Source organism: Musca autumnalis, unplaced genomic scaffold (genome assembly GCF_047663935.1).
Source record: "Musca autumnalis isolate F117 unplaced genomic scaffold, ASM4766393v1 scaffold_5, whole genome shotgun sequence".
Classification (NCBI taxonomy): Eukaryota; Metazoa; Arthropoda; class Insecta; order Diptera; family Muscidae; genus Musca; species Musca autumnalis.
Genome location: NW_027412088.1, coordinates 139,836,312 through 139,858,869, shown reverse-complemented (window position 1 = coordinate 139,858,869; position 22,558 = coordinate 139,836,312). Strand labels below are relative to the sequence as shown.

The following is a 22,558-nucleotide window of genomic DNA, read 5'->3' as shown; positions in this document are numbered from 1 at the left end:
TTATTTTGTTTTGTTCAGATTTCACAATCAGCTTTCCGGTGAATCAAAAGACGTCAAATTCGCTGCAGGGGAATTCGGGACCAAAGCGAAATTGTTCCGTTTTGTACTAATTTCATGAAAATGTGAGGGTTTTGTGGTTTTTATATTTTGTTCATATATTACAAATGTACAAACCCTAATAAATAAACTATATAAATAAAAACAACTTAAAAAATTAACTTAATTAAAGTTGTTTTTATTACAGTGTTTTATTTAACTTGCGTTGGCGTGTGTTTAGTTCAAATCTGGTAACTCATTTTTAACACGGTTGCAGTTGTCCAATCGAACTAAAACTTTGCACACTTTTTAAATTTGGATGACAATACACGAATATGAAATCAAAACCAATATTGGTCAATTTTTACACTGTTGTACAGTGTTTTATCTAATTTGCTTTTCAAATCTGGTAACTAATTTTTCACACAGTTGCAGTTGAACAATCGAACTTAAAATTTGCACAAATTTCAGATTTGGATGACAATAAATGAATATGAAATCAAAACCAATATTGGTCCATTCTTACAGTGTTTTTACGGTGTCTAACTTAAGCCCCTTTTCCAATCTGGTAAATGATTTTTAAAAGGGTTGCAGTTGACCAATCGAACTAAAACTATGCAAACTTTTCAGATTTGGATGACAATACATGAATATGAAATCAAAACCAATATTGGTCCATTTTTACAGAGTTGTACAGTGTTCAACTTTACATGCTTTTCAAATCTGGTAACTCATTTTTAACACAGTTGTAATTGACCAAGCGAACTAAATGGATGACAATACATGAATATGATATCAAACCAATATTGGTCCATTTTTACACTGTTTTACAGTTTTTTATCTAATTTGCTTTTTAAATCTGGTAACTCATTTGTGACATAGTTGTAGTTGACCAATAGAACTAAAACTTTGTACACTTTTCAGATTTGGATGACAATACATGAATATGAAACCAAAATCATGGGTCGCTGGATGGATTAAGAATAGAAGAACTGGATTGCTCGAAACTAACAGGAAAGAAGCCATGCAATGAAGAAGCATAAACTGAAATCAACAGGATGAAAAACTACCAACCTGAATAAATTTTTACTAAAATTATACATTTATTTTTAAATGCAAGTCCATCATTAAATATCATTTATAATCTCAGGTATATACAAATAAAATTGAAAATCTTAAAAATGTATTTACAAAAAAAAAAATTAAAAATAATTATAAAATTAACAAGTTTCAGTGTTCTATTTTTAAATGCACTAAAATCTAGAAAATAAGTATACTATATGTAATTAAAAAAAATTAAGTAACAGTGTTTTATTTATAAATGCACTTAAAAGTAGGAAATAATTTTTCATGATGGAATCTCTCAAATAAAACGCTTGCCGTTTAATATTGTCACAATTTTTAATTCAAATGCAAGCGTTTTATTTGAGAGATTCCATCATGAAAAATTATTTCCTACTTTTAAGTGCATTTATAAATAAAACACTGTTACTTAATTATTTTTTTAATTAAATACTTATTTAATTTTTTTTCAAAAAATTTAAATTTTGTTCAAAAATTAAAAAAAGTTCCTAGGGTTTTCATAAAATACTTATAAATACTCATATACTTAAAAAAATGAGCTTTTATGTAAAAAACTGTAATTAAAATTGTAAACGGTTTGAAAAATACAAATTTTTACCCATGTAATTTCAATAAATTTAATAAGGTTTTAAACGGACGGAATGTGACTTGCACAAAACTAAATATGGGCTGAAAGAGGACAAATTTTTATAAAAATCTATCAAACGATGAACAAATTTGTTTCGATCGACTATTAAAAACCGCTAACGTAATAAACAGTTTTTTAATAGAGAACACGTGTAAAGGTATGTAAATTAATATTCTGATTAATAATTAAAAAAAGTTAGATTTGGTAAGTAATATTTGATGTAGACTTGTCGTGTATATTTTGTGTGTTTATATTGTAGTTTATATGGTTTTTGGAACAGAACTCTCGGTATTGCGACGTATTCGCGAAACTACAGGGTGCGGCTAAAGTAACTATATGATTTGTTTTTTAAATAACTATTGAATGGAATGGAAAAAACAAAAAAAAATTATGATAAAAAGAAAGTTTATTTTATGTTATTTTTTACATTAATTATGGAAAAATAATATCAATTAAATGAGAACCGGTATTGCGACGTATTCGCGAAACTACAGGGTGCGGCTAAAGTAACTATATGATTTGTTTTTTAAATAACTATTGAATGGAATGGAAAAAACAAAAAAAAATTATGATAAAAAGAAAGTTTATTTTATGTTATTTTTTACATTAATTATGGAAAAATAATATCAATTAAATGAGAACCGTTTTCTCTAACGCAAAAATGTGTTCTTTTTATGGCATTTCGACGCTCTGTCGCACAGCATCAATATTTTCGGCCGATCTGCCAGTTCGAGGTCATCGGATACAAATTGTGACCTTAGTACGGCTTAAATATAAAGTCAGATAAAATCGGTTGAAACATATATACGAAATCTATATCTATATCTGAACCGATTCCTTCCAAATTTTGCAGATATATTTTTATAAACATCAGGTCCAGCAGCTTCCAGTGACTTGTTGCCTCAAAAACCTGTCGTTGGGCCCATTGTGCAAGTTAACAAAAACATTAAACCCAATATCTGTTATAGTTTCCGAGAAATAGCTATTATTTGCTCTGTTCCAGAACCTGCAAGAAGCTACTATTTTTTACTACGATAACATTTTTCCCCTTATGTTATCGGAAAAAATAGTAGAAATTAGTAGATGCTTGCAGTTCCGGAACAGACCATCTTTCTCCAGAAATTTGAAAAAAATTCATATTTTCCAAAATGAGGATTATTTTTTCCTAATTTTTTTTTTTTTTTGGTTTTCTTAGTTTCAATATTTTTTTCTTTCAAATACCATATAGAAATTAACAATCGGTGATGACAAAAATTGGTTTTTTGGCCATCGATTTCTGAACCACTGCTGCTAACAAATCCTGACGTTGCCAGAATATTCAAGACAATGTGACCTGCGATCTTCAGACGTAGAACCATTTCCCTTCTCTCACTCGATAATTTAGGGGTGAATATCACTGTGGGTCACATGGTCAGATCTTAAACTTCAAAATGGGTAGTGGCGTTTTATGAAACGTGCATGTGCAAATATTGCCTAAACGCACAAAAGAACTCTTCATAAGCTTAAAAATGATATCCATATCGAATACGTAGCAAATTGAAAGGTCAAGACCCATATATCTGGAAGTATGGACGTCCTCCCGGAAAACTGTATTGTTGTGATCAGGATAAGAAGAACTAACGACGGGTTTTCCTAAAAAACATATTCCATATCTTGGGAAGCATGGACTCATCCCTCCCCCCATTCGCAGAAAATATATCACATTTAGATTACGATAAACAGTACAACCCGATCTGAGGGGTGCCACCTAAGCAACATAATGATGTTAAAGCAAACACATTTTCAAAAATGTCATGGAAGTATGGACTTCCCCATACAGAGTTGTGATCAGGATGAGAAGAACTGCATGTGGTAACAATGAGTGCCTCCTTAACAATATTGAAGCCTTCACTTTTAATAACAATGTTATAAAAATAAATAATTTAAAATTAAATTGATCACTGCTTGTCGTTTTTATGTTTTCTCTAACCACAATTTTTTAGTTTTTGTTTTGCTTAAATATTTTAGGAATTTAGTTCTTCTTTCATTATTGTGTTATTATCTGCATATTCTAAACAAAACAAAAAAAAAACAGCAAGTAAAATTATAAGTTTGTTATTTAATTTTGTATTGTCTTGTTGCGAATTGCCTTTTAAGTTTGTTTTATTTTATTTTGTTTTTATTTATTTCTGTTTTGTCTTTTGTTCTTCAACGTTGTTGCGATTACTCAAAATGTGTCGTTTTGTTATTTTCTTTTTTTTATTTTTATTTTAATTTTTTTATTTGCATTTTTATACAAAGAAGACAGCGTCGGCGAAGCAATTTTTTTTTTTTGATTTTGCTTTGATTTTGTTTTCTTTTTGTTTGTGTTTTTGAGTTCATAGTACGCACATATTCGACGTACACACGTTAAGAATTTAATGACGAGGGACGTAGCCACCACTCTCGCTCTCTCTCAAAATCGCTCTCGTAGCAACAATACACAGATTCAAGCATACATGCATGATGATGATGTTATCGACTACACAGTTGCATACTTTAACCAACCGACCGACCGACGAAACAAACAACCAACCACCCACCTCCCACTTCAAAATGCTTTTTAAAACAACAACGATTTTTCACAACACACAACATAAAACGATTGACAACAAAAGCAGATCTTAAAGTTGTTGTTGTTTTTGTTATTGGCATCATAGCTCACTTGCTTATGAACTCCATGTATAGTGTGAATGTGTGTGTGTATGTGGAGGGGTATCGTAAGTAACAAAAACTAATGAACGCTGCCAACCAGCCATTCATCCAGTCAGTTAGCCAGCCAGCTAGCTGGCCAACAACAAACAAAAACAATGCTAATCATGCAATTAGCAAATCACAAACGGTCATTGTTGCTGCCGCATGCGAATGCATTCGTACGAATGCATCATCGTCGTCGCCGTTAGTGATAATACATTAACATGCAGAGAGTGAGACTGAGAGAGAGCAGAAAGAGAGCGAAGTCCATCAATGAAATGTAACTGTAATTATTTCGGTCTTTGCAAATCATGGAACGAACAATCAAAACATAGATTTAGTTGAAGATAACAAATATAAGAAGATACACCATAAGCCGGAGAGAGACTTTACACAGGGTTGGAATATTCAATAACATACTCAAAAATTTGTCATTATTGATAATTTAACCAAAATATACTGTAAGAGGTCAACGACAAAAACGTCTGATATTGTCACATTGAAATACACATTAGGTCTGTTCCTTTACTTTTGAAAATAGTAAAACCAGCAGTAGTAAAATTTGTAAACTGCTTCCATATGAAGTAAAGGAACGCTTTTCGAGTAAAAACTGGCTATTATTGGCAAAAAAGATATTGTCGCTAAGTTTAGTAAAGCACATAGTCAACTTGGCGTGAATATTTTATAGGGCTCAGTCTATAATGCAATAATACTTTTCCATTCGTTTTAAGTAGTTCGAATTTTTAATAAACTTTTGTCGTTATTTCTAATAAAAACAACTCAAATAAAGACTTCAAGTGGCCTAATTCATTGGCTCCTTTCAGTGAATCATTCAATTGAACAAGTTTCTAAATGGTATAATACTTAAGAATGTAAGATACAAGGCAAATTAATATGATAGTGCCATCGACATATTTGAAATCATTATGTCAAATATTTACTTTTGTTGTTGGGGAAATTCATTTTACTACAAAGGGGTTTGATTTTTCATATTTCATGGTCTCCACCACAGTATGGAGGATATATTATGTTTGTTTTTTGTTTGTGAAACATGGAACTAATCATATTCTTGATCAGGATAAAATTCTAATACGATCTAACCATGTCCGTCTGTCCGTCTGTCCGTCTGCTGTAATCACTCTAGTGTCCGCAATAATTGAGATAGAACGCTAAAATTTTGCACCCGAGAGTCTTCTTTCCATAGGCAGGTCAAGTTCGATGATGGGCTATATAGGTCCACATTTTGGTATAGCCTCCATATAACGGTACCACTCGATTTAACGTATTTTGAGGCTTCTAGTTCCGGTTTTGACCGAATAACTCCGACCAAGTTCCCAATGACCAAAAAGATAGGTCCAAGTTTTGGTATAGCCCCCATATGACGGTAACTCCCGATTTAAAGTATTTTGAGGCTAACTACATTTTCTGACCGAATTAGCTGAAATTTGACATTTGAGGTTCCCAATGACCAAAAACTTCTCCACTAAAAATTGCCAATATAGGTGCACGTTTTGGTATAGCCCCCACATAACAGTACCGCCCGATTTCAAGTATTTTGACGTTTTTGGTCACATTTGCAGACCGTGGACATAGGTCCACGTTTTATTGTAGCCCCCATGTAACGGTACCGACCGATTGATCAGAGTATTTCATGGTGGAGGGTATAAAAAGTTCGGCCCTGCCGAACTTACAGCTTTTTTACTTGTTTCTTTTCAGTTGCGTATGAAAAATTTTTAATAAGAATCATACGCGCCGGGGCACCAATGTTATAAAATACTAGAGTTGGGCATTCTCGTTCAATTGAACGATCCGGATCAGTGTGCTCGTTCAAATACGAATGAGTAACATCATAAAACCAACGTGTGAAATTAAGTATACGAAATTACGGGTGTCCATTGAACCAGATAGTGATCCGGATCTTTCAATTGAACGAGATTGCCAAACTCTATAAAATACACAAAATAAGTAAGAAAGGCCTTAACGTCGGCCAGACCGAAGTTTCCTACCCTTTCAGAATCCGAAATACCATGTTAAAGTCATTCCATTTGGACGATGCGAGTACAATAGACCGACCCAAAAATGGATTTTTTTTTTTTGAAACGCCCACATCCTATTTTTTTTTTCATTTGATCCAAAAACCTTATATATGAAATTTTATGGCGATCGGTTGGGTGCCACCAGAAACAGATCTTTGTTCCCATAGTAATTTGTATGGGACCAAAGGTCAATTTTCGCGAAAATGCTCTATAGGTCGCATTTATGGTCCAATCGAAAAACGAAAAAACTTTACCGATCGCCATAAAATTTTATATATAAGGTTTTTGGATCAAATAGAAAAAAGTTAGGGGCAGGCATTTCAAGAAAACAAAATTGTCCTTTTTTGGGCCGCCCTAGTGTACAACCTTCAAACTACGTAAAATATCTAGGTACTATCATAGTGGGAATATAACAAAAGAGGAGGTTTTCTACCAATTGAGAATCCGAAACACCAAGTAACAGTCGATACAGTAACTTCGATCGGTATCGTTGTACCTTCGGCAGATACCGTAGACCTAAACTGAGAATTCTCCGCAGGAATGTTATATATTCCGAACGAAGACTATATACCGAATTTTACCTATTTTTCGACGGTAGCATTCTATGGGGCTATATCAAAACGACAAATTTCTGGGGGAGAGTTGTGTAGCCACCAAAGAAGACAAAATACCACATTTCCGCCATTTCGGTAAGACAAAGTGGATTAAACCTTCAAAATACGAAAATCGGGAGGTACGAAACGTAGACACGTACTGACAAATTTTTGGGGGGGAAGTTGTGCAGCCTCAAAACGGGGAGGTAGCGTTATATGGGGGCTATATCAAAACGTGGAACTATACTGACAAATTTCTGGGGGACAGCTTGGAAGTCTCAATGAAGACTAAATGCCAAATGTCAGACATTTCGGTTGGATATTGAGGCCACAACCTTCAAAATAACGAAAATCGGGAGGTACGCTTTTATGAGAGCTCTATGAAAATGTGGACCTATACTGATAATTTTCTTCTGGAATGTTTTGTACCCCTATCGAAGACTAATTACCAAATGTATCCATTTCGGTATGATAATGATGTTGAAACCTTCAAAATACCGAAAATCGTGAGTAACAGTTCCAGGGGGGCTATATGAAGACGTGAAAGTTTTATATCCCCAACGAAGACTAAATACCAAATTTCAGCCATTTCGGTGTGATATAGTGGTCACAACCTTCAAGATACCCAAAGTCTGGAGGTACCGTTTTATTGGAGATATAGCCCACTTTCAACACCAAACTTCCTAGGAGTAGTATAAACTTCCATACCAAATTAAAAAAAAAGTTGCGAGCTGCTTCAGTAGTGCAGTCAAGATTGTACTTTATAGGAGATCCGACGAATATTTCGATGTGTTAAAACGATGTGTTAAACCATTTAAATATTGAATAAGGTCCCACACAAACCACTTTCAATTGATATGATATATATAAAATAAAATTATATATTTTATGAAATTATATTTATGTAATGACATCATGATACATTTAGTGAGAAACAAAAGGTTATGCCATTTTCGTAAAGTCGGAGCCACACGACAGGTTATCTTCAAAAATTTGTCAAAAAAGCTGATATAGAAAAAATCTACCAATGGTCGTTTATCTTTCTGGTTGCACCGCAAGAAAACTCGACATGGCGTCTAAACTACGTCTAATAGATAAGATATAATACATTCAACATTTTTATTTTAAACTTTATACGATTCTGGGGTTTTCGACAAAAACGTTAAAAATCAAAACGCGAAATTATGAATGGCATTTGACATCATTATTGCTATCGGTGGAGCATAGCGACTGCACTTTATATTGATCACTAATTTAGCGAAAATTTTCGTTAATTCGCGAAGTTATCGAGATTTTAATTTTATCGATTTTTTGTCGGTAAGGGAAAAATGAGTCACAGAATTGCACTACTGAAGCATTTTGTTTTTGATAAACAGGTACACAATTATTATTGGTTCTCTTCAAATGTTGCCATATTAAATTTCGAACAGTAGTACATCAATAAGTATTTTTTGTACTATTCTGTAGTGGAATTCTGCAACTCATTTTTGGGCTACCGACAAAAATCCATAAAATTAAAACGCAAAATTATGAATGAAAACTGACAATAAAAGTTGACAACACTGTTGATATCAGTAGGTCGACAATTATATTTTAGTTGCTAACTTACAAATTTCGTTATTATATACAGTTTGTCAAGTAATTGTTTTCGAACCAACAAAACGAAAATTGTTCTGTACTAATTTATGAAAACTGATTGATAATTGTAATAAAAATGTCGGTTTTTTTTGTTTGCAAAAATTAGTTGGTCGACTTATTTAAGGCAATCTTTAATGTATAAACAAAAAATTAGTGCACTTAGTACAACAATAATAACACAATCCAATAACTACATGTAATGCATGTTGCCAAATAAATGTTTTCGAAATGTAGAGGACGTTTCAAATTATCCCATGTTTTTGGGAAATACTTGAAAATCATTATATTTTATGAATTGTATGCTTAATATGGATCCTCCCATTTTTATCAATTATCTCCCATTTTTCATCAATTAATACAAAAAAGTTTTGTCGTTAACCAAAAAATGAGTTAGACAATCCTACTGCTGGGATGAATAACTTTGTTAAATCACTCCCTGATTTCTCTGTTCCTATTAAACTTAAACACCCGAAACTTGCTCACTTCTTAAGATTTTCCCATCTCTGGTATCACTATCAACTCTTTTAAAAAATAAATAAATTGAGACACTTTTGAAATATCACTTAAGTTTCCTAGGCATCAACATTAAACTAGTGATTAATCTATTTAATTCCATATGATTTTTTCATCGTAGATGCCAAAATTGCATTCCGAACATTTTTTTATAACACCCCGACAATTTGTTTTTATCTATTATCCCTTTATTTAAAAAAAGAAATCATAAAATCTCGATCAAAATTTCAAATAAAGTCACATTGTATCACTAAAGTGTCCATCCCTGGCTTTCACTACACTTATTGCCCATCGAACATCTGTTACGCTCACGAAAGTATGCTACATTTTTTTAAACAATTTCTAAAATAATTGTTGACATTCAAGATTATCACAGATTTTCCAAATGATTGATTGAAGAGTCGAAGAGACTGATTGGAAATTAATCAAAGCACAACAAACAAAAAAAAAAAACACATATTTGTTGTGAGTTTTTGTTTTTGGAATTTTCATCAAAACAAATAGCCAATTATTGTTGTTTTGATGTTGTTGTCATGGTTGTGTATTTTTTTGTTGTTATTGAGCCGCTGTGGTGACAGCCACCACCGCCAACGCTGTCCTCATCTTCAACTCGTTGTCATGTTTTTGTTGTTTTTATTTACTTCTTGCAATTTTGATTTAATGTTTGGTTCGTTTCTTTTTTTTTTTGTTTGTTTGAATTGGAATAATAACAATAATAACAACAGTTGTAGTATTTCACTTTTTCATACGCTCGAAGAAAATTCAAAACAACATTTTAAATTTTGTTATATATTACCGCTTAGTTTATTTATGTTTTGAAAAATTTTAAACATTACTGTATTTTTTGTTTTCAAAAATGTTGCATTTTGACACTTGACAAAAACTGTGTTTACTTTTTTGCTCTTGTTGTTTTTGTAATTTTAATTGTATACAAATTTCATTCATTCAACGATTTGAGGCCAAATAATGACTTTCATACATTATTTCTTTCACTTTCAATCCATTTGGGTTTGAACCGACACACACATAGAACACGAACTTTTTTGTCTTCAAAATTTCCCTTACACTGCAAAAAACACAGTATATCTCTCTGTAATGTCTCAGTGTAGTACTATCATCAAACAAGTTGAGGTGTACGATAATATTTTTGTTTCAACTTCTTTTCGTTTTTCTCTGAGTGTATTATTAGAGGGCAAAAATATTTTTGAAAATAATTTCTGTTGTGGCTTAATATTTGAGTTTTTGCTAATGCCGTTATGCGCGCTTTGGCAATTGTATCGTGTGCGCCGTGTATGGCTGTCAATTGAGTACTGGTGGCACGAGCCGTCATACATTTATCGCATGCATACCAAAAAGCCAGCCAACAAAAGCAAGGCAGGCAAGCCAGTGAGCTGCTAGCCAACGAACGAACCAACCAAGCAGCCAGTCAGTCAGCCAGCTATCGGTAGGCAGCGGCAGCAGCACCACAACCAAACACAACCAGCAAACGAATGAAAGTTTACAATCCAACAAATATACAGATATGTATACAATTGAGATTGAGATATGTACAAAATAACAGCAACGACAACAACAACACCACCAACAAACAGAGACGACTATCAACCAAAACAAATGAACTAACATGAATGCTCAGAAAAACCTAACTTGTACGTCTCGACGGCATACCAAAAGATAGATGGACAACAGAGTAATGTATCTGCACACGCCGTGTACACATTCATCCATCCGAATGTATAAAACGTTGCTTGGTACTTATTTCATCTCTTGCTCTCTGCAATAATAAAAATAATAATAACAACAACAAAATGAGCAAATTTCTCTCTGTACATTTAACAGAGTCTCACATGAACAGCCAGCAACGGCGGCGGCGGCACATATCACAACCCAAAACAACCAGAGCCAACATCGTCCATCCATGGATGGGGTCCGACGAAAGAAAGTTGTTTGTTTTGTTTTAGAAAAAGAAGCCCTGTTGTTGCTTCTGCTGCTGCTGTCGCTTCTCCATTTCAATTATGGATTTTTCACAACATTTTGTAGGTCTTTTTTTTTGGTTTGTTTGGTGGACTGATTCCTTTGGCCATTTCTGCCATGGTCTCATACCTCACAGAAGAAGGGAATTCCTCCATTAAGTGATAGAAATAACACACATGTGTATGTGCTCTTTCTCTCTCACCCCCCCGTTTTTTTGGTTTTTTGAGAGTAGGTATTTCACCAAACGGTTTACCCTTCTTAGTTAATATGCTTTAGCAGAATCTGTTAACTTCTAGTAGTGAATGAAGAACGACGTACCAAACAAAAAACTCCACCAAATACACACATTGTAATGCTCATCATCATTAAAATGGTGTTGCTTTTTATGCATTTGTGTGTTGTTTCAATGAATGAAGAACTAAGAGGGGGAGTATGATGATTATATTTGTGAATGTCGAATTTTTAAGAAGGCTGAAATTGCAGGTTGGCATTGGCAAAAGAAATCTTAGAACTATATTATCCCTCGCCAAGGAAATAATCTTAACACGATGCAGTAGAGCTGACAAATAATCGATGGTAGTATTGATAAGTTATTTTGACAGTCGATATTAAATCATATTTTTTTCCAATCGTCATTATTCGACGAAATGCTGATACCAAACAATAACAGAAACAGAAAGGAAACAGTTGTACAATTAGGAAAGAATTTTTAAATGAAAATTTTGTTTCAAACAAAGTCATATTTTATCACTAAAATTGTCATCATAACTGGCTTTCACTTTTATTGCCCATCGAACATCTGTTACACTCACAAAAGTATGCTACATTTTAGGCAATTATTATGTCTGGGTCAGCGTCAGGCACCATACTTTTCTACTGCATACTTTACGGGGCGTCATTGTGTGAGTGCATGCTTTTTCACGGGCGCCCAATTGCCTGACCTGGGTCTGGTTACTTTCCCAGCAAGAATTGTCCAGCAAGAACTTTTTCGGAGAGTAAGGAGTTTTTATTCTCTTTTGCGAGAAAACTGTAAAAAGTAAACAGACACCTTCCCAGCAAAAACTCGCAAGCAATCAGCTGAATTGCCAAAACAGAACAATTTGTCCGCCATTAAAAGAATCAAAGCAAGCAAAAATGTTTTATTTTATTAAGAATAAACAAGTAAAATGACCCAAAAAAGGAATTTTTGCACTTGGCAACTTTGTTCTCCAAAAACAATTAGGCTTGGTATTTGCACAATAAATTGCTTTTAATTTTCACAATAATTAAAAACAGGTGATTTATTGTTTTCAGGAAGAAGAAGAGTTGCAAGTGGTTGCAAGAAGAAATTTGTCCAGCAAGAATTTGAAAACTTTCAGTAAAAGAACTGTCAAAATGTCTCTCTCGAATCGCTCTCTTTGGCTGAATTTTTATGTTAACAGATGACTTCCAGCAACAATTGGTGCAAATTTTTAAAAATTTTAGGGTAACCAGACAGACCTATCATCAGAGATTTCATATCCAAATGACTAATTGAAACGCCGAAGAATTGATTGCAAAACACACGATAGAGCTTACTAACAATATATAAAATGATTCAAAATACCAGCGATACTGCCTCTAGGTGAATGGTCCTCTTGTCACCCTTTTTAAAGGTCAGATACGGGTATAGAAGTACATAAAAATTCAGTTTTCTATGAATGAAAGACGTTAATTCATTGGTTTTCCCCATTACACTTATTGAATGAATGGTTTTTCCCATTCAGTAAGTGTTATCGACCGGGATTTATGTTCTTAAAAAGCGAACAGTGTAAAACATTATAACGGAGTATGGATTTCTGCTGGCGACATTTCCTGAGTATTTAAGCCATGAAAAACTTCTCTACAAGTGGTGTCTTAAAACACGCCGTTCGGACTCGGCGATAAACTGTAGGTCCCATATCATTGAGCTAATATGAATCAGGTGCACTCATTGATATGAGAGAAGTCTCCCTTGTCCCACATGGGATGTTTCTCGAAAAATTATTATGGATTTGTGAAAAGCTGATATTAACAGATGTCCTTATAAAATTATATACTAAAAGTAAGAAAAAAATTATATATACAAAATTATATACTAAAGGGCCACGCAACCCTTTTGGGTGTTCGCAAAAGTGCAGGTTAAGGATGTTGTTTTGAAATTTTTGCAACACGTTGTCCTTGCTGCAAGTATAATATAATGGCAAAAAAAAGTTCTATAAAATCCACTGTGACCAATTAAAGTGCTTAATGGGCACGATAGCTATCGAAAGGAGTGCCTGACATTAATCCAACATTTGCTCATCGTAATATTAAAACTTAAATCAAGTTCGAAGATAAACAATATCAGACAACTCATTCTGGAACCTCCGTAACAAAAGTTCAAAATTTTCGCATACATACTTTTTTGTCGGGGCTAGTCAATGCTTCCTGACATAATGACCCACAAGCTCAAAAAGTCATTCGGAGACCGACTGAAGTGGCTGGTTGGCACGATATCTATAGCGTAAATATTGAATTTGCTATCGAGGGAGTCGAGAACGCAGCTAGATTTCGTGAAATTTTTTCGAAGGATTTTAAATCCAGCAGAATTATCGAACGTGAGGATGGATAAACTCTTGTCTAGAGACTTTAGATCCTCTAACTAATAGAGTTGGGCAATCTAGTTCCTAGTCCACTATCCTGGTTCCTAAATGTTTGAGTGATTTCAGACAAACGAACGTATGGAATCACGCATCACGATGCGATCGATTGGAACTACATGATGAACTATATCTTTCAATCGCACTAGATTGGCACAACTGTACTAGTTAATACTCACTTTAGATGCAATGCTACAGAACGCATCAGAGGCCTTGATTACACATCTGGAAAATACTTTCCAGAGCTCGTCTGTTCATTCCGATTCTATGAAAGGATGTCAGGGTGACTTAGAAGTCATACACTTTAAAAAGACTATAAACCGACTAGCCTATATTCCTTTCTGTTGACTACTCTAGAAAGCTTTGTTGAACCATGAACATATGGACAACTTTGCAATAATGCTATATGATCTACCCAACCATATCAAAGATAAGTCAGTTAAAACAGCACTGAAGGAGGTTGTCTGGTATGTATATGGAGATACATATACAAGGCTCAAACTATACATTAGCAGCCTTTTTTGTCATAGAAGGTGTATTTATTAACATCAGATTTGAATCCATACACTATTCACCGACAGGCTCAGGTGTTTCCTCGAAACTGACAAAAACACATGCACTCACACAATAACAACAATGTTTGTTGTTTTTGCCTCACTCACTTTGATCTACATGGATAGTCAAACTGTCATTAAATCAGTCAGATCCTACTCTATTAAATCTGCTGTAGTTTTGGATTTAAAACGGCTTGGGGGGTTCACAATCAATCGCAACTTTATCGCAGCGGATCCCGGGTCACTACAACTGTATATTGAGGGGAAGTACCGGAAGTTGTGAACCGATATTGCCTATCTCCAAACTGAAACTAAGTTTGGACAAAATATGGCGCAGGCCAAAATTTGGACCAAATCAGTTGATCAGTTCGTGCTCTCCAGCCACTACATATGGCGCCATAGGGTTTTTACACCTTTCGGGCTGTTTTCTAAAGAAGTATGGATTTGCCCCTGAAAAAAATTTACTGTCGTAATGGGTGTGGCGAATACAAGTTGCTGCAATAAAAATCGAAGTGATTCGAGAGCAGGTCTTAAAGTGAACTTATCCGAAGTTTTGTGTGGTAGGTGCCCGAAGGAGTGTACAAATATAGTCCCTATTCGAACCTGATCTATATCTGGTAGACATATTAGGACGTGTAAATTATGGATCAAATCGGTCAATCCCTTCAAGAGTTATCGTGCGCACAATGTTTCCGACATTTGTGAACTTTTGTGGGGGAGGTACCTGAAGGAGTGGACCGATATGGCTTATCTCCGAACTTAAACTAAGTTTGGACAGAATATTACAAAGACCAAATTTCGGACCGAATCGGCAGATCCGCTCGAGAGTTATACTGCACTCCAACCATTGCACACGGTGTTATAGGGTTTTTTGCACCTTTCTGGCTATTTTCCCAGGAAGTATGGACTTGCCCCTGATGAAACTTGTACCGTCGTACAGGGGGCAGTGAATAAAAATTGCTTCAGAAAAAATCAAAGCAATTCGGTAGCAGGTCCTAAACTGAACTTTTCCGAAATTTTGTGTGGGAGGTTCCCGAAGGAGTGGACTGATTGAGTCCATATTGGAACCTAATCTAAGTCTGGTAGAAATTTCACGATGTGCAATGAATGGACCAAATCGGTTACTCCCTTTAAGAGTTATCATGCGCACAAATTTTCCGAACTTTTGTGAGGGAGGTACCGGAAGAAGTGGACCGATATAACCCATCTTCGAACTTAAACTACGTTTGGACAAAATATTGCGAAAACCCAATTTTGGATAAAAATAAACAATGGTAAAAATAAACGTGGTTTAACAATGAGAATGTTCGTTTACCACTACCAATGCACGAAATATTTTGAGCGGGTTCGGGCCCCACTGAAAACACCTTGCGTACGTCCCTGGTGTATGATATTATTTTTTTAATTATTGGCCCTAGCTCTTATGTTATGTTTGACCCCTAACAATACTCTATTCCTCTTTCTACCGTTACTGACCATACCAACCTCGTAGTTTATTTTGAATGCGATTAAAAATCCAGCAGTCACCGAAAAAAAACTTCCGTTTCCACTATACCCTTCTTTGTTGACAAACATGCACACACATACACGCACACATGAAAAAGCACCATCGTACACTTCCACACAAACACGAACAAGTGACTTTTTATGTTAGCAAACAAAACCAGTTCATTGCAGTTTTCTGATTGGAAAACAGATGTAAAACGAGAGAGAGAGATAGAGAGAACAAATAACACCACTTCTGTAAGAGATTCCAAATATGCAACATATCACTCTCATATGCCATACTATATAAATAAAACAAAAACAACAATGTCACTCATATTACAAACTCAGTAGTATAATATTCTCGTAACTGAGTGAGATATTCATTCGTTGGGATACATTATTTATTCACTCTCATTTATTACTAACCACTCTCTGTTATTGTTGTTGGTGTTGGATGTAACAATAATAAAAACATTGATGTTAATAGGTTGTAGTTGTTTGTCAAAAAGGGGTCAGCAGAAAGAAGGGGCCCACAGGCGATCAATTTGCAATAGAAATTTTGTTTTAATTTCAAGAGAGGAGGACCAACCACAAACTCCAGCAGAGAATGAATGCTGTTGTAATTTACAAAATCATATTTATGTGGCCCATAATCGCAAAAGCGAATTGTTGTACAACGTTCGGACGATCGCTTGCTTGGCTGTTGCCTCATACGAGACACGAGTCTACAATTTAATTGTCATTTGCTTTCGTCGTCCATGTCGTCGCCGTATTCGACATACTAGTCATCATTACCATCATCATGGTCCGGACATTATTGTTGAACGTACGAGCGAGATATTCGAGTATTTCGTAGCGATTTGTTGTATCCATTCGATATTTCTATTTTCCACCATACTTGGTTTTTTGGAGCGTTTTCAAATGTGATGTTTAAAAGAGGCACAAATGTTGTGAAAATTTGTTGCTTCTTTGATGCGGCTGAAGAATATACGAGGCAAAGGATGGCAATTCATAAGGTACGATGTATGGACATGAACTGAAGAGTAGTAGTGTGGCATTGTTGGGTTGGTGGGTGGTGGTGGATGGTCATTCATACGTTTGCTTGTTTGTCTGGACAACTATTGTTGATTTTTCTGGACATTGGTGGCTGATGACGGTGATGATGCGATATATTGTCCAGCACTTTTACAGGGGAGTTGATTTGTTCATGTTTGGTTTGCATTACTATTGGCCGGTAGTGGATTTGAAAAAAAAAATATTTCTGTTTTGAAAACATATGGTTTATTTTTGTTTTTGCTTTGTGGAATTTATGCTGGTAGCACCGTTGGTATCTTCTAGCAAATTATTATATTAGAACCATTACAAAGGGGTCATTGCTTTAAATATTGACCAATACTAAGTGTTTATTTGCATTACAACAGATTAGGGATTAAGGATTTCGAGGTTCGACCTAAACAGGTAGGGAATAAATTGCTACGATCGTTTCGCTGGTGGTTTAAGCCAGCTCATCAGGCATATTTAGATTTGGTGTTAGACAAAGGCTTGGTTTGTAAACTTGTATATATACTAAACATATTGCAAATTTGCAGTTGTGAAGTATTTTTGAAGCCTTTTTACTATAAAGTCAACTTAGTGTCTCTGGTCTTCCTAGTATCCTTCTTTAATTTTTGTTTTTTTTTTGTTTCGTTAGCAGCTGCGAACGAAATTTGTTTTTTGTTTCGTTAGCAGCTGTGGATGGGGAAAATACATACCTACAAATAAAATAACAACAACTAAAAGAGTACTCGCAAGAGTAGAATCTGCTCGAATTCGTAGGTATTTTATTTCGAGTGAGCATTTCGGAGCTCTGATTTTGATTGAATTTGCAGAATTTTAAAGAAGGTATTAAAAAAGATATGTATTAGGAAGAGGGAATATTTGCCACGTTTCGTGGTGCTGTAACTCTTTCTTGTTGCTGCCATCTCAGACCCTCGGCAAGGAGAAGCGGACTTCTTGGCACGGTTTAACAGAAGGCTGCCAGAGATTGGATCGTATGTTAACCACTTTTTATAGTCTTTTTCTTCATCTTCACATAGCCTGCAGCATTTTCAGCAATTTTATTTCGTTGCTATTTTCAAGGCATTAATCTTAGTCTGCAGTGACACAAAAAAACTTCTCCGAGGATTGACCTTATCCCAATATCTTTCTTCTAATGGCACAGAGGTTGGCTTGATTGAGTTGTCGATTGCAATATCGGGTGACTCCGATCTGCAACAGTCTCTTCGATGTTGCAAGGACCCGGGGCCCAATACAAGGTTATACATTATTTTAGGGTCTCCAAGGCTATGTTTCAGTCCAAAACTGCCGCAGCTACGTCCCCTTTCATATTGCTTGTGACCCGGGACCCAACATAAGGTTATAATTGATTTTAAGGTCTCCAAAACGTTCTTGCAGTCCAAAACTACCGCAGACTTCATAGAGTGGGACCTGGGGGTTTTATGGGCCGATTGGTTATCGACGTAGATAGTCACCGGGACCAACTATGTCTTGTTTTATATTGCTTATAACCCGGCACCCAACAAAAGGTTACAATTAATTTTAGGGTTTACAAGGCTTTCTTGCAGTCCAAAACTACCACATACTTGATAAGAGTAAGACCTGAGTGCTAGAAGGTCGCTTGCCTTCCTATCTACATCCGTAGATGGTCCAACTGTGTTCAGTTTCATATTGCTTATGACCCGGGACCCAACACAAAATTATAATTGTTTGTAGGGTCTCCAAGGCTTTTTCCAGTCTAAAACTGACGCAGACTTGATAGAGTAGGACCTGAGTGATTTAAGGTTGGTTGTCAAGTTAGCGAACACTTTTTTAATTACGGAAATTATAAGCATTTTAATCTGAATTCAGCTCCTAGAGTACAAGTGCACTCTTGGGTGTCAGTTCCTGCACTCCTGTGCCACCTGTGGAGTGCTTTTCATGGCACCGGCGAAATATGGACTGTGTCGATTCATTTTTTTTTCAGTTACCTCCTCCGCGAAGTTCAACACTTTTGCGCCTTGATCCAGTCTAAGGTCACTTTACGGTCTGAGTCATTGTGATCATGGCTACAACATTATTTTTTGCTAGAGAAGGCAATATTTCCTGAGATATGGGCCCTGAAATGTCCTAATATTAAAGTCCATTCTTTCATACACCCCACACAAAAGCCGACTGTTTCTTCTTTACTTATTTTGCCTGAAATTGTTACAGGAATGGTCAAAATGTTGCTATGGAAAGATCCAAAAAAGTTCCAAAGTGCGTGAAAAAAGTTACATTGTTCAAAAGATCTCAGAATCCTGCTATAAAAGTGAAAATTTTATAAATGTTACATTTCTTCACGATGAAAGTGTTTATTTTTCGCTAATATTTCCAAACTCCGATCCCAAGTTGGGCGCCATTAAATATATTTTATGATTTATAAGCCTGTTCGTTGGCAATTGCACGACACATTATGAAAACACAATATCTGAGGAAGCAGAAAAATTCTTCAGTGGTAGATACTTAGGAGTTAAACGTATTTTAGAAAGCTAATTCGGCTTAAGGAGGAGTATATTTAAAATTTATATAAAAAAGTACTATCGAAAAAGTAGAGGACCAAACGGTCTATGTACTAAAATTTGTATCCGACTTGAGTCTCCTTTTATGACGATGGGATATAAAACTCTGTCGGTCATTTGAATGTTGGGTCACTTGAAAAGCTTGATATCGCCATTGTTTTGATTACTTTGTAGCTGCTGCTATTTCTCCACATTGGGCGCCATCTACTATGCATTTCTCACAAATAACAACATTACTCTGAATTTCCTGATACCTAATTTAAAATATTTAGATGGTAGAAAATTTTCATTATTCAAGTTTTCAAATTTCAATAATAAAAAACTGTCGTACTAACGAAGACTATCGATACATCTTCGTAGAGATCCCTAAGTAGTACTCAACACATGTTTTGGTTCAATGTTGCACTGTTTATAAGTTTGTTTAAATATGTATAAGAATCAACAATATGCGGATATGGACAAATAAATTTCAAAACTTGTTAGTATGACCCTTGTTGGGCGGCATTTAATTGTCTATTTGCTTTCATTGCTTTAACTTACTACTTTGACTACTTAGATTCTTTAATAAAAGTATGTGGTTCAAATTTTTCGAAACAAAATGGGTAAATGGCCCATGTTGGGCGCCACTTGACCTAATAAGTATTTGTCTCTCCTTATGACTTGTAGTCCCAAGTTCAATGGCAAGGACCCACATTGGGTCCCATTTAATGTTTATTACCCCCAGTATTGTTTAATGACCATGGTCCCGCCTGACATTGGGTAGAACTACAGTTATCGGGAAATACCGCTGATTTCTCAAATTATCTTTCAAGAGATTCCGAAATATTATTCGAAGGGTGAAGGGTGTAGTTTTAAAGAAACAGTAGCTTTATGAAATAAAACCATGATATCAGAAATTGTTCATATATACATATATACATATATCCAAAATGGTATTCATCTTAACACAATCGACTCGCAAGGATTCATATTTGGTATATGAATACGTTATATCCTAGCCGGCTATATGTACATCGATTACCTTCACCCCCACCACCACTAACAACATAATCATAAAACGAATATACTATTTCCTAATAAAATCATAACAGACAGGAGACAACTCAAATCATCAGGAAAAAAAACTTAATCAAATTGCCAACACCCCCCACCTACTCAACTGCAGCAACAAACACAACAACACATGCATATAATACGAAAAAGAACAAACATTACACATATTGTAAGTACGAAACATATCGTCATTTCGACTTCCAATATGGCTGGCTGCCGGACTAGCTGAGATGACTGCTTTATTACATTATGTGGTACCTTTTCCACTAACTGTCTGTAAAGCAACTGATTTATTACTCACTTTCTACACCAGTCAAAACTGCAAAAACCTCTAGAAGATGAAATGGACATCGTACAATGAACAACGACGATGTCGACGCCGCTCACCACAGGACAGGAGTGAAGAAAACGAAAAAATACATCTCATAAAAGTGGTTGGCATTGGCAGTATTGAGTGTAAAAAACGATTTGTTTGGTTGTTCGTTCGGTCGGCGTACCTTCCAGAATGACTGATTCGGCGCATTCGAGGCACTCAGTGCTGCACACTGCAAACCAAAACAAAGTCATCACAAAATAACACAAGTATTTTATGCCATTAAACAGAGAAGAAAATCAGAGAGTAGCCCGAAGAGAATAACATATATCCACGACCATAGTAGAACCACCCTCTCCCCACAGCGGCACTTGTGCCCACCCCAAAAAAAAAAAAACAGTCGCCAAAATGTGTTACCACTCACGTACACTTGCCGCCAGAAAGCTCTCGCATGCATTTACATTTACTCAATCACTCATTCGCTCAGTTCAGCAGCCATCCATCCATTTAGTCTTTCAGCCAGTAACTGACTGATGCGGCGTCCATAAAACATTTCATTCCTAAGAAGTAGCGAAAAAATCCACACGAAATATAATGAAATTGAAAATATTTTTAGTTGTGCACTTTTTTATTTTTTGACTCATCCACAATGACGCTTTATTATTGTTGCTTGCTGACTGACTGCAGAGCTGATGATGATGGTCGATAGCATGTCGTCGCCAACGATGAGAACATTGCTGTTGACGGTACTATACACAAATGTGAGTGACACTCAGAGTAATGTAAAGTGTATGCTCAATTAAAGTGGAGGCAAGTCATGTATATACTTTTGGCGTTTAATGGTTAATTAGACGATTTTTAGAGGTATACCAAGGGTTTCTAATAAAACGGATATTGCATAAAGAACCCAAGTTGGGCGCCATTTCTTTTATTAAATTGTATGTATTGGTAAGAAATAAATATCGTTCATAAAATCACTGTCATTAAGCCTTACTTAAGTGGAGACGCCTAAGCAGTATGGTTTTCTTCCTTAAGTCATTTTTAGAAACGAAAATATAAGCCATTCTACCTAAAATTATTTCAGGAAGGGTCAAATTTTTGCTTGGGAAACCTCTTAAAAAGTGCATTTAAATGCTACCAATAACTTAATAATTATATAAGTTTACAGATATACGAAATACTATCTTCTGATTGTAGAAAGTTCTACAATTCAACTAAACTTACGGTATCTGCCCTAAAAATACTCACTTAAAAAATAGGGAATTCGATCAAAGTTAAATTTCTTCACAATTACAGCGTTATTTGCTTGTAATTGGCAGCATTCCCAAACTCCGATTCCAGGTTAGGCGTCCTTGAGTATAATTTATGATATTAAGTGGAAATCTCTAAAAAAGTACATTATAGTGAATCCGATGATATTAAGTGGAAATCTCTAAAAAGTACATATATAGTGAATGTGATGTTCTTAATGAAAAAAATTCTACAATTCCATTGAACTTGCTATTCGATCCCTTTCCTAAAAAATATTCAATTCAAAACAAGTGAGCAAAGGCTATAGTCGGGACGGGGCCGACCATGTGATACCCTACACCACTACCCCTGTGCATAAGCTTTTCACTGGCAAACATTTCTTTTAGGGAATATAATCCGACTACCACCAAAAATAATATGCCTCTTTCTCTCTGGGACCCCCATAAGCAACCAAACTTTCGTGACCATCAGA

The 22,558-nt window shown here is 35.2% G+C and overlaps 1 protein-coding gene and 1 long non-coding RNA gene across 25 annotated transcripts in view; one reads left to right on the top strand and one right to left on the bottom strand.

Annotated features, from left to right (window-relative positions):
* The window catches only part of mam (neurogenic protein mastermind), a 586,128-nt gene that overhangs the window by 120,303 nt on the left and 443,267 nt on the right, over window positions 1–22,558 (bottom strand). For 2 of the 24 annotated variants that reach the window (XM_073955418.1, XM_073955419.1), the window contains exon 1: window positions 10,076–10,559. The exons of 8 other annotated variants lie outside the window; for them this stretch is intronic. The gene's annotated coding sequence lies outside the window, so the exon portion shown is untranslated. Of the gene's footprint in view, window positions 1–3,716; window positions 3,793–9,209; window positions 10,732–22,558 lie in introns of those variants that run through there. 14 more of the 24 variants (XM_073955420.1, XM_073955421.1, XM_073955424.1 and 11 more) reach the window with 11 other exon arrangements.
* On the top strand, window positions 304–762 carry LOC141386585 (uncharacterized). The gene is made up of 3 exons (XR_012408408.1): window positions 304–445; window positions 508–604; window positions 667–762. It is a non-coding gene; the product is annotated as an uncharacterized lncRNA (long non-coding RNA).